The following is a 16,663-nucleotide window of genomic DNA, read 5'->3' as shown; positions in this document are numbered from 1 at the left end:
TTGCAGCCCATTGTTCTGGGTCTTTCCTCTCTCTTGCAAGTGAAGGAAATACCCTGTTGCAACAGTTCAATAAAGGCCAAGCCTACAGGCTGCTGTTTTGCTCCAAGTTATCCTGGTTGGTGTCTTTACTTTTTGTCCAAGAGAGCCCTCAGATTTTTCCGTTAACAGTACAACTCCTGTTTTACCATGACTGTGTGAACATGCTGGCTTCTGGAGAGGAACTCACACTCACTCTGCTACTTCCCAGGATTTTAAGTTAGTGTGGGATGGCAGCTAAGCCAAGGTTTGCCTTAGTATGCGGTTCAAACCTGGATTTGTGTTTAACGATGACCTCTAACCATAGGACAAACCTTGGTTAAGGATCAAGGTTATGGAGGAGAAACCTTAACCATGATCCCATGTTTCAAGAATACACTGAAGCAAACATCAGCTCAGGTGACATACCACACTGACAAGACTGAGACGGAACAAAGCAACTGTGATCTCATAAGCCAGGACATTTGTGTTCATGCTAAGCCATGACATGCAAGCATAACAGAATTCATGGTCTCCCTCCTATTCAAAACAAGGACAACTCCTTCTCTTAGGGCTGTGAGAGCTGCTAGAATAAACCAAAGTAAGCTGTGTTGAGACCTGCAACCTAGAGCTGTTAACAGCATGTGCAGTTGGTTTACGAGCTTGTTTCAAAGCACTGGTTCCAGGATTGAAACCTCTTTCATATGAACTTACCTGTGCAATCGAGTGAACTTTATTTGCTTTGTTCCATCCTCCCCTGTTGCCTGATGTGTGGTAGCTACACAGGATAGTGTTCTCTCAGTAGCGTTGTCTGGATTATGGAATTCTTTCCTTAGATAGGCTCATTTTACAGTTTCATTGATTGGTTTCACGTGGCAAGTTAATACCTCCATTCTGTTGGACGCATTTGTGATAACTTTTACTTTCCCCACTTAACTCAGTTTTGTTGTAATTGCTGATGTGATGGTATTGGCAATACTTAATAAGTACAGTGGTACCTTGGGTTAAGTACTCAATTTGTTCCGGAGGTCCGTTCTTAACCTGAAACTGTTCTTAACCTGAAGCACCACTTTAGCTAATGGGGCCTCCCGCTGGCGCCGCGCCGCTGCTGCGCGATTTCTGTTCTCATCCTGAAGCAAAGTTCTTAAGGCAAGGTACTATTTCTGGGTTAGCAGAGTCTGTAACCTGAAGCGTATGTAACCTGAAGCATATGTAACCCGAGGTACCACTGTAATATGTGTGACTTGGCTCATCTTCAAAAATAATACATAATAAAAGCAAGGCAAGCCAGAACTACACAAAGAGTTGTCTCTCCCACCCACCCCAGCTAGAAAATGGTTTCATAAAAAATATGCCCAGATTTGTGTAATACACTAAAATATGGGGATTTGTCTTAATAATGATAATCTTTAAAGAAAAAGTGTTATGCTGGAAGCAGTTTGCTTTTGGACAGATGTGTATCACTTCAGAGCATTCAGGAATTGTGTTTTGAGAATTGAAAGAAAAGAACCAAAGAAAAGCTCCTTCCACTTCCCACCTGAGGAATTTTGATTCATTAGGAACCAAATCAGAAATCCCACTTAATCTGTATACTTCAGTTTTTCCTCTGCTCAGCTGGCCTGCAGGTGCAGCCAAGCTTGGCTGTTTTTTCAATGTGGTGAAATTCACTGGCACACGTCCCTCAGAATGCAGCTGATGTCATGGAATAACAAAAACTTTGTGGGTAACCCCTAACAACCAAAGCAGCAGTAAACAGTAAATGCTGCCTCCACCAAGATATTGGAATTTAAAGATATTTAACAAGATGGTGCTTGCCTGCCAAGAATCATAAACATATCGTTTAATTACAGTCTTCCTAAATGTGCTAACACATTACTAGAAACTAGCTATGATTTTCAGTTTCAGAGCAGAATTGTGGCTATTTTGCAGCACTTTCTGCTACCTGATAGGTTATGCTGGTTTTTAAAAAAAATCTGTAAAATTATAGAATATATCCTAATGCAGAGTAGAACAATAGAGTAATTTTCTGTGCTTTAAGTTTTCTAATTATCAAGGTATAATTTTGGTGGGGAATTAATCAAAAGGACTGAGTTCCAGGAATAAGCTGATTTATTTCAGGGTTCATTTCAATCCTGGAGCTATGCCTATTCCGGTTTTGTAGAATGACATTGGAGTACTGCTATATACCCCTATGACAGTTAATGAACAGTTACACTGTTCTTGATTTTTGTGTGTGTGGTAGAATGTGTCACTATTTCCACCTCAAATATAATTCATTTGTTTGGACTCTGCACATGATTATTCTCAGGGTGAGACTAAACTACCTGAACCTCTTAGGTACTTCTTTAAAAATTCCAGGGATGCTTTCTCAGGTGATATGACTCGGCTGAAATTATGAATTTATCTGCTGTTCATTTGTGTTTTTTCTTGGAATTAGAGATGTGAAGACCTGTGGGGAAAAGCTAAAAAAGAAATTCAAGGCCCCTCCCCACATTTTTTCCAAGGTCTCCCTCTCCCCCCAAAATGGGGGGTGGGGTGGATTATGAAATATTTTCTTTCAGAATCATGAATAAAACGTAAAAGACAAGGTGCTTATATGTTTATTCCCCCAGAATGGTTTCTAAAAATTAGGTAACAAGAAGACTTTTATGTTAGACTATTGAACAGTATCATATCATAAAATTCCTGTACGCCAAGGACAAGCAAGGCCTGAATTATACACAGTACAGTTGAATACAGTACAGTATCTCAAATGCAAGAGCAAAATGCATTTCTGCCTCTAGGGGGCACTGTCATTGTCATAATAAGAGAAGGAAGACGGATTTAGTGCAGTGTTTCCCAACCTTTTTTGGACAAAGGCACACTTGTTTCATGAAAAAAATCTCGAGGCACACCACCATGCCAGATGGGGAAAGGTCACTTTTTACTTATGTAAAAAAAAAAAATAGTAACAGCATAGAAGGTAATGGTTAGGCTAGCATCCCTCTTCCAAATATGCTAGGTTTTTATTTGCAGGGACTGTTCTACATGGGAAAGCATTCAGCACTGTCATTCTCCCATCTGCCATCTGAATTGGTACTATTCTGGGTCAACTTACTCTGCTGCATGTGTAGATGAAAATGGCACCAAGTGTGGGGGAGGGGGCAGAACAGGTTTCAGATACAGGATATTAAGCATACACGTACTTCAGATTGAACTGGTTGCTTGCTTTGCAAGTTTTCATTTCCCAAATGACTGCCTTGGCAAGCGCAATACCTACCAGGCTCAACGCCGGTCTCGCGCTGCCGCTTCCCGCGCTCTCAAGGACCCGGGAGGAGGAAGGCGTGAAGGGAATCCCGAAGGCACGAAAACCTCGCGCATGCGCAGGCCTTCCGCCTGCGACAGCCCAGTAGGCCGGCCGAAGCGAGCAGCGATGGGATGTGGGGGGAGCTCGCTCGCCGCCCCGCGTGTGCCTATGTGGGGCACGTTACAGCCCCGTGACGTCAGCACCATGCAGGCAGCCAGGCAGGCAGACGGCGAGAGCCCCGCGCTGGGCGGCCTCTCCTCGCCGCCGCCGCCCCGCCTCTCGCCGCCCGACTCGCCCGCCTCCCTCCCACGGCACACCAGGCAACGTCTCGCGGCACACTAGTGTGCCGCGGAACACCGGTTGGGAAACACTGATTTAGTGCCTTCTTTACTTGTGGGCTACCTCTTGTTGGTATAGTAGAATCTGTCCTTCCTATTTTCTTGATAGGTCTCAAATTTGTGATTGTTTGATGACTGATATGAAGAAGCAGAAACTGATAGTGATAACTTAGAAAATGAGTATTCTTTGAGTCTTAGTTTCCCCTCCTCTTTTTCTCAACCCTTTTTTATGGAAATGACTGCTTTATGTCAGCTTGACACTGGAGGGTTGCAGAATGTAATGTTGACAGTTTCTTCTGTTTTTATTGTTTTTTGCTGGGCCTTCATAAACTGGTAAAACCAAAGAGATGCCAAGTTCCTTACCGTTCATCAGCTTGCAGCTCTGTTTAAAATAGCAAAATAAAAAGTAAATTCAATTAGTATTTATTGTCTGAACAAATTGTACTTTTAATATACAAAACATGATAATTTTAAGGCATAACATAATACAGTTATGTTTCTAAAGTAGCAAAATGGCTTTTGATCTATTTTTGTTGTTTAGTCGTTTAGTTGTGTCCGACTCTTCATGACCCCATGGACCAGAGCACACCAGGCACTCCTGTCTTCCACTGCCTCCCGCAGTTTGGTCAAACTCATGCTGGTAGCTTCAAGAACGCTGTCCAACCATCTCGTCCTCTGTCGTCCCCTTCTCCTTGTGCCCTCCATCTTTCCCAAAGCAGGGTCTTTTCCAGGGAGTCTTCTCTTCTCATGAGGTGGCCAAAGTATTGGAGCCTTAGCTTCAAGATCTGGCCTTCCAGTGAGCACTCAGGGCTGATTTCCTTAAGAATGGATAGGTTTGATCTTCTTTTGATCTATAAAAGACCCTAAAAATGTTGCATTATTTTTTTTAATATTTCCCCCCTCTAAATTTCCAGATGTTTTACATCTCTATTTGAAATAGTTCATTTGGTGTCTTCTACACAACTGGTGCATCACTGCTATTTGTCAAGCAGGCTTTCAGTTATTAAGAGAGAATAAGGGATAATAAGTGCCTTGTTATTTATTATAAATATTTCATGTAAAAATGTGAAATTGTACTGACAAAAATTGTCTTGTGGTATCATTATGAAAACATTGAAGAAAATGTTGACATATATTAAACTACGGAACTTTTCTTCAAGGAGTTCATAGAATCATAGCATTGAAAGGGACCCCAAGGGTCATTTAGTCCAACCCCCTGCAATGTAGGAATGTCAACTATAGCATTCATGACATATGGCCAACTTCTGTTTAAAATTCCTCCAGTGAAGGAGAGTTAAATGCAAACTATTTTGATCTCAACATTGTTAATATTATGACATGGGAAATATTTTGCTATATTATTAAAAGAACATCTAGCCCAGACTTTTGTTGACCAAGATCCTTAAGGTGGTATGATGCAGCCAAATTTAAAATTGCTAGATTAAAGATAAAATAGGGAACATTGTATCACATTTATATTCAGAAAGGAATTGTATTCCTTTATTATTTGTTGGTGGTAGTGTGATAATTAATAGGGACTGAATTGTTTGAAACTTCATAGATTTGTATGGTTAGATATGTGGAAAAATATTAATATGTTCCAAGACTACACTTTCCCATTCAGAGCAGGTTATTGCTGAAGTGTGCTGAGCCCTGGCTCTCTTTACAAAATCATAACTGTTCTGCTGAAAAGAACATTTACTTTTGTATATTGTAGTCCTAGTTCTAAATATTTTGTCTTTTGACATCAGGATGAAGGGGATTTAGGAATATCTGAGGGGATTCTCTTACCTAATTCAGAGGAAATTGATTTGGGCAGCAAATTATGCTTTGCCTTTGGTGAACTGCAAGAAAGCCTGAAGCTTTAACTGTTCTTATTTGTGTTTACATTCTAGTCCCTTTTGTTCTGTTTTTTAACTTTTAGTAGAGTTATGGTTGAAGTTTCTTCCTCTATTTTTTTGTCAGGTATTTTTTTCCATGTAAAAGATCCATACTCATTTAGGTGTAAATGTAGTTTGTTCTCTATAAAGCAAAGTGTTTATTTTCCTATTTGTATGTGTTAGGAGTATAACTGAGGATGTTGCATAACAGTTGACAAACAGTACAAGCTGCTTGCCATGCTGTGTTTAACCAAGAAAAGAGACTCAGTCCTTAATTACTTAACTTGCTGTTGGGTAGATAGTGAGTCATGGCAGGACCTTCTCAGTGGCTGTTCCCTTTTTGTGGAATGGGTTCCCTGGTGAATTGAGTCTGTTTCTCTCATTATTAACTTTCAGAAGAAATGTAAAAACATTCCTGTTTACCCAGGCATTTGATAAAGATACTGTTCCTGGCAACCTTGAAATTATCAGCTGTGAAATTACGTGCCTGTTCTGCATTTTTTGATGCTTTTAATTGTTTTTAATCATTTTATGTTTTTAAATATAGAGTATTTTTTAACCTGTATTGTTTTATCAATCATTCTGATGAAATGCCTGGTTTCCCTTTTCACGAATTATTTCCATGTAACTTTTGTGAAACAAACCCACTGATTATAGCCCCCTCCCCCAAATCTTTCCTTCCCGCATATTGAAATGTATAGAAATAAGTGTTTCTATAGGCAGGCTCGCCTAGTGCCTTCATTACATATCTTGTAGGCAAAGGCAAAAAAGTTTCTTTTTAATCAGGCATTCATTCGGTTTGGTTCATTCGGTTCATTGGCTTTGGTTATTGAACGGTTCCGGGAGTCGAATGGACTCCTGGAATGCATTCTGTTCGAAAACCAAGGTACCACTGAAGTTGAAAATTACAGCTTTGGAGAGACTGAAAATGCTCTCCTATTGACTGACAGGGTCTTGACTACCCTACAAATGGAGAATAGATTTATACAGTCATACCTCGGGTTGAATGTGCTGAAGCAGGTTGAGCGCTTTCGGGTTGCACTCCGTGGCAATCCGGAAGTAACGGAGTGCGTTACTTCCGAGTTTCGCCGCTCACGCATGCCTAGACTCTCAAAATGACGTCACACGCATGTGCGGAAGTGGCAAAACGCGACCCTTGCGTGCGCAGACATGCCGTCACGTCTTACGTTCTGTTCAGGATGTGAACGGGGCTCCAGAATGGATCCCGTTCGCATCCCAAGGTACCACTGTAGTTTCTTCTGTGGGGTTGTTGATGTCTTTTCTGCTTTTAAAGAATATCTCTGCTGTCACCTCTCAAGTCCCAAAATACCTTATTCTTAGGGTGAGCATGTTGAAATTTGCAGATGGAAGAAAGAAGGGCAGTCCAGATACTATTAGTGAGTTGGACTTTCATTGTCTGCCATGCCTTTCCTGATCATTCTATTGTCACTTTTTACAGGCCGCAAGGACCTTATCTAAACGAGTATGTTGCAAAATCTTGGTGTGAATCTGATGGCATTTTAAGTTTGTTAGCCCTCTTTTAAAAGTAGATGGTTTGCAAACAGCATATGCAAAGTGGACCATGTTGTATTTAATAAGAATTCAGATCTCCGAAGTGTAGAGCTCTGTGCTTGGGAAAGGGCTAACCCTATGGCCAGCTAAGTACTAGCTGTGATTAATGTTCTCAGATCTGATAAGCATTTGCCACTCAAGGCTAATTTTGTTTTTTAGTAAATGGTGGGCAAAGGTCTTCACCGTTCATTTGGTAAGATTATGGATGTTTGCACTTTATCTGCTAATAAAGCCAACCCTCCATTTGGCTTTCTTTTCCCAGAGTTGGTTAAGACATTTAGTCTCTCAGTGTATTTGTCTTAAGTAAATGAGACAAAGTAAACAAATCTGGCAGATTAACTTTGTAAACAAAGAAGGTAGAGTGTTACCTGCCAAGATTAGCTCCCCATAAAAATGGGAAGAATTGCAAAGTGTTTACAGTGTCTTTTACAGAATGCTGTCTTTATTCCTTAGTGTACTTGGTACATTTTACACATTCTCTCAGCTCTTCCAGTAGCAACCTTTCTTTTCCTTTGTGTTGCCAGCATGTAAAAAGAAGAAAAGCCGCAAGAATGTTTTAAATGGGTTTGCTTTTCTGTGACTTTGCTCAGACTGTGTCTGCATTTCCCTTCCTTCTCCGCCAAGCAGAACAGGAAGTGGGAGGAGGTGTTAGGAGATACTCAATGCCTTGTAAACTAGGGGTGATGTGGCATAGAGTGACCCAGTGCCAATCTGGCCTGCAAGACAGTCTTGCCAGTGATTTCTGCTGGGATCTTCCAAGCTGAAGCAGTGGCGCAGATTTTGCCGTGCAGTTGCTCAACTACCCATGAAAACAAAGCATTTCCTCAACCTGTTTTTCACCAAAAAGAAAGAAAGGAAAGATTAACTGCATCACTACTCCGTCCAGTCACAAAGACACAGAAAACACCTAAGAGCCAGAAGAACAAAACCTTTGAGAAGTCTCCCTCATACAGTTCTTTCCCAAACCAAGCTATACAAATTGACTTAAAACCTAATTCATGCCAAATACGTTTGTTGAACAAAATCTCATTTTTCATGTTCTTACATATGCACCTTATATGGTACGATCAATATTCTGATTGGTTTTGACATAACTGATTGAAAACTACACTTTTACCAGGCCACAGTATACTAGCCAATGTGTGCACTTTTACAAAACAATTTCAATGTCAACCTAACACACACACACACACACACACACACACACACAAAGAAATAGGGAAATCTATTCTTTAAAAATCTTAAACACCTCCATCTAATGGACCTAAAGCATTCTTACAATCAAATGCCTAGATGCAATCCTTTTCTTTCAATCAGTGAAGCTACTATTATTACTAAATACTCATCTGCCACTTACGGTTTGCTATGCAGCATACAAGGCACAGCAGTGACACTGTCTTTTGTGGCAGATACAAGATCGAAAATTAAGCACTTCCCGATGCGGTTTCCCACAATAAATGATAGGGATGAGCAAAGCAGGAGAGAGACACTGTGGAATACATAGGAAGAGGCTCTACCATTTCTGGTTTTGTGCCACAATTGCTGTAACATCCATACTTTACATTTCCATAGTTGGGCTCAGCACAGACCTTACACAGTTTGCATGTCTTGGGCACTCATCACCTACGAAAGCAACCATATGACAGTATCCTAAGGCTACAAAGTTGTAACGACAAAAATGGCTAAGCCTCACTGAAGTTGACCATACTTGCCTGTGCATAACTGTTGATAGAATTCTTACAAAAGTTAGTATCAGTAGTCGGGAACATCCACTATTCCTAATGCAAGAATTAAGACAGGGTGTGTGTTGAAAAAGGAAGGTGACGTTAAAACAAGAACAGTGGATAACATTCTGTCAGTTTTAGCAGCAAGACCAAGCCTGAATGAGCCTCAAGAGACCAGCCTTTCAGAGTAATTGCAATTCTCCAGAGTTTGGCAGACAGCAGTCACAGCCATTAGTGTATCTGCCATGTGAACTAGAGGCTGCTTTTGCTCCAGATGTCAGTTCAGTACTTTCTATCAGCTTTGACTAGTTCATTTCAAATTTGCCACGAAAACTTTGCTTTTGAAAATACTTGGTCATACAAACCTCAGAATTTACAATTTTGTAGTCGGTTCTCTACCTTTTGGAGATTTGCATTCTCTGTCCTTAGAGCAATAGATAGTTTAGAGTTGAGTACAGCTTCATGGCAGCAGTTTCCTATTTTAAAATGTTTGCTTTTGTTTAACACCCCTGAAGCAAATGCATTTTACAGATGTCAAATAAGATTCCATTTTACAGTCTAAATTCTAGAGAGCAAAAGGAACACTATTACACAGCAGCTAAGGAATTCACATTAAGCAATACTAATTCTTAAAATCTTAGGGACTGAACTCATGGTTGCCTGCTGTTGTTTGCTTTTTGATTGTTATTTTAAGCTTAACTTTTCAAAAAAAGGCTTCATAAAGGAGAATGTGAATGTTAAGATTCTGAAATGGTTTGCTGAGAATTTACCTTATTCTGATATTATTTTACATTACTTTTTTGGGGGGGTGAGACTTACTTTTGGGGGGTGAGACTTGGTAGTTTTGTTTTGTTCAGAGGCCTAGAGAGTGGTCTGAGAGACAGTTCTGATAGCCATCTCATCCATGGGACTACCACAGGAATAAAATGTAGTGTTTAAAAAGAATATTATCTTCAGTTTTTCTAGGCCTTACTTTCTATGCACAAAGAGGGGTTGGAGGGAGAAGAACAAGTATAAGCTTAATGCCCACACCCAGGTGTAATGTCTTAAGTAGCCCTAACAGAGTTAACCGATACCTTAAAATATATGTATTATCATTATTATTATCATTATTATTTTATTATTTATTAAATTTGTATACCATCCTATAGGGATGTGGGTTGTGCTGTGGTCTAAACCACAGAGCCTAGGGCTTGCTGATCAGAAGGTTGGCGGTTCGAATCCCTGTGACGGGGTGAGCTCCAGTTGTTCGGTCCCAGCTCCTGCCCACCTAGCAGTTCGAAAGCATGTCAAGTGCAAGTAAATAAATAGGTACCGCTCCGGCAGGAAGGTAAACGGCGTTTCCATGTGCTGCTCTGGTTCGCTAGAAGTGGCTTAGTCATGCTGGCCACATGACCCAGAAGCTGTCTGCAGACAAACGCCGGCTCTCTCGGCCTATAGACCGAGATGAGTGCGCAACCCCAGAGTCGTCTGTGACTGCACCTAATGGTCAGGGGTACCTTTACCTTTATACCATCCTATACCCATAGGTCTTGGGGTGGTTCTCAACACAAAGTTACAATAGCACAAAGCAGAAAATACATAATAAAAATAGTTAAACGATCAACAATAGTAATGTATATACACTAATAAACAATGCACTCCCCAACAAAAGCCCTTTAACATACTCCAGTCCACAAATCCAAAAATCCAAATTAACATATAACATTTGAAAACAATTTTAAACAACCCTAGTCTCTAAATAAAACAGCACCCATCCAAGTTAAAACAATAATTTTAATACAAGGGGGCTGGCCCACACCCACATTTCACCCCTGAAATGCTGCTACCAAAGGGACAGTGCCCAATAGTGTCTCCTCTTTGGTGCATGCCTGGTTGGGGCAGCAGGTTCCCAGTGCCGCCTGACTGCCCAGGATGCTTGTCCCCGCAGCACTCTCCACAGTCCTCTCACGTGGAGGAGGGTGCCAGGCCTTGGGCAGCATCTGTAGATAGTCCTCTGAGGAATAAGGAGACGCCAGTCCCCAGGCAGTCAACTGCATGTCCAAGTAGAACTGGAACTGTAAAGCCAAATCTTGTTTTTATTTAAATGTAAACACATGAAAGAAAACTAACTAAATGAACAAACCATATCGAAAGGAAATTGCTTCCTTCCTGGTATCCACTATCAGTGTTCTCCATTTTGCTACTGAATTGTTTGTTCTTTTCGTTAGGAAACATCAAAATTGTATATTGATTGTGTTATGCCAGTGAATTCCAAGTAACACCTGAAAAAGTTTTAATCACCCAATTTATTGTGCTGGTGTGCCTGTTGAGTGCTTTTTGTGTTCCAGGAAAGCAACTTTATGAGGAATGAAGAATTTGTAATACAAGTTCAGCTGGACCCACTTTATTTCTGCATTTGTTAAACATCCAAACCTAAATCAGGCATGGCAGACCAGAAGTTTTTGTTTGCATTGTACCAAAAGCTTTAGAGTTTTATGCAAGCTGGAGGTGGCAAGATGGGTTTTAATTCCTGCCTATCCTCCTCAAAGTTGTGATATCTGGTCATGGAATGACCTCAGCCTTTTCTGGTTTGGTTTGTGATGCTTTGTACTGATAGCTGTGTGTTCTACTCACACAAAGATAAATTGCAGTGGTAAATCACAAACCCCTTTTCTTCATTGGATAAATGCGCACAACCTTGACATTGCTGGAACACAGTTGAACTCCGGCAGTATAATTGTAGTAGCAGATTAACGTCTACAACTGCTAATGTGTGTGCAATCTGTTTGATCTTAGAAGCTGATGACCATAGTCCCTTTGTCCTTTTGAACGTATGTAGAGCCTAAGAGTGGACATTGCCCTTGAGACCATTTTTACACAAGCCAGTAAAGACTGAAAGAGTAGGAACATCTTAATACATGTTATGATACCTTTGCACATGATACCTCTGCTTATAGACTGCAAAGTACCTTGAGTAATGTTTATGGCAGATCTAGTCTTTGTTTCTGATGAGGATTTCAGAATGCCCTTACAGATCAATCCACCCCAGAACTTACAGTAGGCTGACAGGGCAAGGGGTTTTCTGAAAGGAAGAACATCAATCTGCATGTAGTAATTGTCAGGGCTGCCTCAGGTCTCAGCTCACAAAAGACCAACACCAAGTTCTTCTTATATACAAAGGTGTTTATTGCAGTTCATTGTTTGCTTTACAACCGAGGCGCGCAGCCCCACGTCTGTTACGCTTAGACCGTTGAAGTCCCCTCTGAGTCAGTCCCCCCCCTGCACCAGTTTAAGAGGCTTGCGCTGCTCCACCTCTTCCTTTCTTTCCTTTTCCGCAGGGTCTTCCTGCCCGCTGGGGTTTCGCCCCTCCTGGATTCCCCTGACGCGGAATCCCCAGACTGCTCTTCCCCCCTCCTGCGGGCTTTGGGACCTGGCTCCTCCTCCGGGCTCCCTGTACTTCCGCGTGCCTCCACATTTGAACTTGGCGCGCGCGCCCAACCTCTAACCTTCCTTTTGACAGTTACACTACTCCCTTCACTACTCCCCTCCCCTTCCGGGAGGGTGGCTTGCTCTGACCTCCCTTCCCTCTCTGCTGCCGGAGCTGCTTCTCCTGATACACTGGAACCTCCACCCGCTTCGCTGCACTCTGGCGGGGAGGCTGGTCCTGACGCCCAGCTGCCACTTTGGGATCCCCCACTGGCCCCCTGCTCCTGACACGTCCCCCCTGGGGCTCCCCTGGCCTTGACCACCGGCGCCCCCTTCTGGGAATCCTCTGATTCGCTGGAAAGACTCATGGAATCCCTTGAGTCATTGTCATCCTCTTCCTCGCTGTCCTGGGATTCATCCCCCTCGCTCTCCATCTCCTGCCTCCCATGTGCCTCTGTCCCTGAACCCCTGACAGTAATGTTCAAGGAATGAACACAGAATAAAGTACATATTATCAAAATGTAGTCTGGATCCGGATTCTAAAGTGATAAAGAACTCCAATAAAGAGGAAGGAAACAAAACGGAAAGAGAAAAAGGACAAAAATGTTTGTCTTTTGCAAACCACTTTGAGGTTTTTTAATATCAAGTGGCATATGAATTTTGTCACAATAAATAATAGAAAAATTGCATGCTGAACTGAGAAAGCTATGGGATTTCCCCGTAGCATATATAAAAGTATTATTCTGGCTAGCATTATAACATAGAGAAGCCTTGGCAGGAAAGGAGATACTAAAATGCTGAGAAGCAAATCCCATCGCACTAAGAAAGGGATGGCAAAAGGAAACAATCTCTTTTCATTCATTTAACATCTGGCAAGTTGAAAATACCTCTGACGCCATTGGTGATATATAATTTCAGGAAAATTGTTTGGGAGTGAGTGCTGATTTCCATGACACCATCCTTCAGGGGGCGAAGGCTTCTTATTGGAGTCTAAACTTCTTCCTCCGTTTAAAGCCATGAAGTTCTGAAGTTCCCATTGGCTGGTGTCCAGAAAACCGTCTTTTCATATAGCATAGCCCAGTGTTTGTAAATGTGTGACTATAAATGTCTATTTGGCACTTCCCATTGTGGCTATAACTAGTAAAATAAGGCTGGAACTTAATGTTTAGAAACATACTCTGTTATTGGAAATGTATGCTAGCTTCTTGTTCTTCCATTAAATCTTGATTTTCATTGGGGTACATTTAATAAAATAAGCTCTTTCCTGGCATTTAGCAGATTTGCTTCTATAAGATGTTTTGTTTAAAAACCCAGCTGCAGCAAATACTTTTTTGTTTTGGTCTGTTAATCCCTACAAGGTGCTCATATTTTGTATGTGTTTAGATCCTCTTAACGATGCTATTAACAATGAGGGCAAAGAGGAACATGGAAAACAGTTTGAAATTAAAAAGCTCAAAGAGTTCCACTCCTCAGAGTACTTCATTAATTTGGAAAGAAATTCAACATCATCAACTAAAAAGAGAGATTCCCCCACAAAACTTTGCCTTCCACAACTGTCAGACCCTTTCTCTAGATTATGGGAAGAGAAAATGGATATTTGTCACTAAACTTTTAAATTTTTCGGCATTTAATGATACTCCATTTGTCATGATTTAGATTAATCTGATATGATTGTTCAGCATTAGTTGTAATGCTAAATTATTATGAGTCACATTTTAAAGATACTTTACTAATTATTTTTTTAAGTAAACAAATGAAAACAGAATGACAGCTAGTATTTTCTTGTATAGCTTTTGCGTGTGGAGTTGAATAAAATTAGTAAGAATTAATAAAATAAAAACAAGTAGTTGTTGTTATTATTATTATTATTATTAATATTATTATTATTATTATTATTAATATATAGCACATTCACCCGGTGCTATACCAGCTGCACTGGCTCCTGATGGAGTACAGGATCAGGTTTAAGGTGCTGGTTTTAACCTTTAAAGCCCTATACGGCCTAGGACCCTCGTACCTACGGCACCGCCTCTCCTGGTATGCCCCACAGAGAAACTTACGGTCTTCAAATAAAAACATCTTGAAGGTCCCAGGCCACAGAGAAGTTAGGCTGGCCTCAACTAGAGCCAGGGCTTTTTCGGCTGTGGCTCCAATCTGGTGGAACACTCTGTCACAAGAGACCAGGGCCCTGCGGGACTTGACATTTTTCCGCAGGGCCTGCAAGACAGAGCTGTTCCACCAGGCCTTTAGCCAGGGCACAGCCTGACTCCCTCCCTCGGCAATCTTCGCGGAGCTCTGGCCCAATGGTTGCCAGTGGCTTGAATTAATTAATTTTATAATGAATGATTTTAGAGTGTTGTTTATGCTGTACTTTTATACTGTTTTATTGTTGTTAGCCGCCCTGAGCCCGGCGTCGGTTGGGGAGGGCGGGATATAAATAAATTTTATTATTATTATTATTATTATTATTAATAATACCCCACCCATCTGGCTGGGTTTCCCCAGCCACTCATTTTATCAGATGAAAATCAGTAATTATTTGTTCAGTGTGGTGGGACAGTTAAATTATCTTGACCATGTAATAGAAAATTCAGTCATGTGCTGTGAAACCTTGAGAATCATTGGGAAATGTTTTATTGCTTCTTGCTGCCAGATAGCATTGTTGTTCCTGCACTATAGATTGAATTTTACATGAGCCAGCATGGGGATTTCCTGCAGTTGCAGCATACCTGCTTTTCAAACTGTATGGCATGCTCTGTGTACAGTAAAGTTACATTTCAACCCAGATGTTGCTTGGTAACTGAGTTCAGTCATCGGTTGGACAAAGCCCAGTTCATTACTAAGAGGAAGGGACAAGTTTTGCAGCTTCAGCTAAGCACAATACATATACAGTACAATCTTATGTAGCAGCAGCAGCAGCAGTTTTTACTAATTACCTGCCCTTCACCCTCAGGTCCTAGGTGTTGTTACAATGCAAACATAGTCATAATCATAAGAGAAAACTAGATCTATGCCATGCACATAAAGAGTTCATTAAGCAGTCCTTTGAAACTTAATAACACACTTAAAAGCGGTATTTCACTGAATTGAGGCCTATAAAACTTTGACTCACCAGTTGTATTCCTTAACTGCAGTGAAGTCCTAGATACATATCTTAAGATGTGAGAATAACATTTTACTAGTACAGATGCACATTAAGGAAATCTTGGAAGCTGGCTAGTAGTAGACACATAACTTTGTTAGAAACAATCAGTTTAAGTTGCCTTAAGTTATGCTTTTCTGAACCAGTATACGTAGGATGATAGTTCACTAAAAAGAAAATTAGGCATCAAAGGCATCCCTTGAAGTTAAGTAGTTAGTTAGTTTACATGAATCAGATTTTTGTTCATGAAGGAGTAGTGTGCTCTGAATGTTTGTTTAGACTGTGACCAGCGGTTTCCTGATTAATAGGTCAAAATATCACTTATCAGTGAAAATTCAGCATAGATATTTGGGCATAGTAGAATCAGAATTTTGAATTTTCCATCTCAGATTATGCCACCATCTAATTTAGGTGTGAATAAAGTGGCTAACATGACTGAGGATTACATTCAGAAAAATGTCTCAGCTGTAGACCAGACCTCAGTTATTTTACTTTTATCTAGGGCAGTTGCACAGTGAAGCCAAATAGAACAGATGTGCTGTCAAAATAAATGATCATCATTGGTCTATTCTCTTTTTATTTTTTTAAAAATCAGAGAGCAAATCAGCAAGGGATTGAAGTCTTTTCAACTTACGGAAAACCTCTCACTTTGCAGATGCTGCACTTCTGCTTTGACAAGGTTTACTGAAGTATTGCACTTTTCCTGACTCTTGTTGTTGATTAGTGATTCTTATACCCTTTCTTGTGGAATTCTGAAGGAAATAGATCCCGGGGTTTTTTTGGGGGCGCTTGAGCTCCAAATTAGGCAGGACTGATCACAAAGGCATATAGATCTTTGGAAAAATGAGACGTTTGTCAATGGTATCTATTCAGGGGCTACTGAGATGCTGGCAGAGTCTTGTAGGGGACTACTGTGGTGTAGTCATGGTTTCAAAGCAGCAATGTTAATTGAAAAACCTTTTCATGTGTACTATGACGTGTTTTGTTTTTCAAAACCCCAGTTCACTGCAAAGCTGTATGTGTTAAATAGTTACTCTTATTTAGTTTCCGTTTGCCTTTTCCCAGAAGGAAACTTTATAATATACTGATCAGCAAACCTTGGCCTGGATTAAGTTGTATGTTTTGTTAGATTCAGCAAATACATTCCTGGTTTCAACAAGAAAAAAAAAGAGTAATTCTCATGTCTTTGGCCTAGAGAGGTGTCATCAATAAATTGCATGAAGGCTAGGATAGGTTTTACGCAAATCATTATGTATTGTGTTATATGTGTTTGTTTACCTGGTTTTTTTACCAGACAT

The 16,663-nt window shown here is 40.7% G+C and overlaps 1 protein-coding gene and 1 long non-coding RNA gene across 16 annotated transcripts in view; one reads left to right on the top strand and one right to left on the bottom strand.

Annotated features, from left to right (window-relative positions):
• Window positions 1-16,663, top strand: part of RAD51B (RAD51 paralog B) — a 297,374-nt gene that overhangs the window by 73,062 nt on the left and 207,649 nt on the right. The window lies entirely within an intron of this gene.
• Window positions 11,963-12,695, bottom strand: LOC310693513. The gene is made up of 2 exons (XR_014519214.1): window positions 12,429-12,695; window positions 11,963-12,373 (listed from the first exon to the last, which is right to left on the bottom strand). It is a non-coding gene; the product is annotated as an uncharacterized lncRNA (long non-coding RNA).

The sequence above is a fragment of the Podarcis liolepis genome, assembly GCF_965112155.1.
Source record: "Podarcis liolepis genome assembly, chromosome: 1".
Lineage (NCBI taxonomy): Eukaryota > Metazoa > Chordata > Lepidosauria > Squamata > Lacertidae > Podarcis > Podarcis liolepis.
The sequence above is the reverse complement of the archived record's forward strand: the minus strand, read 5'-3'. Positions and strand labels throughout refer to the sequence as shown.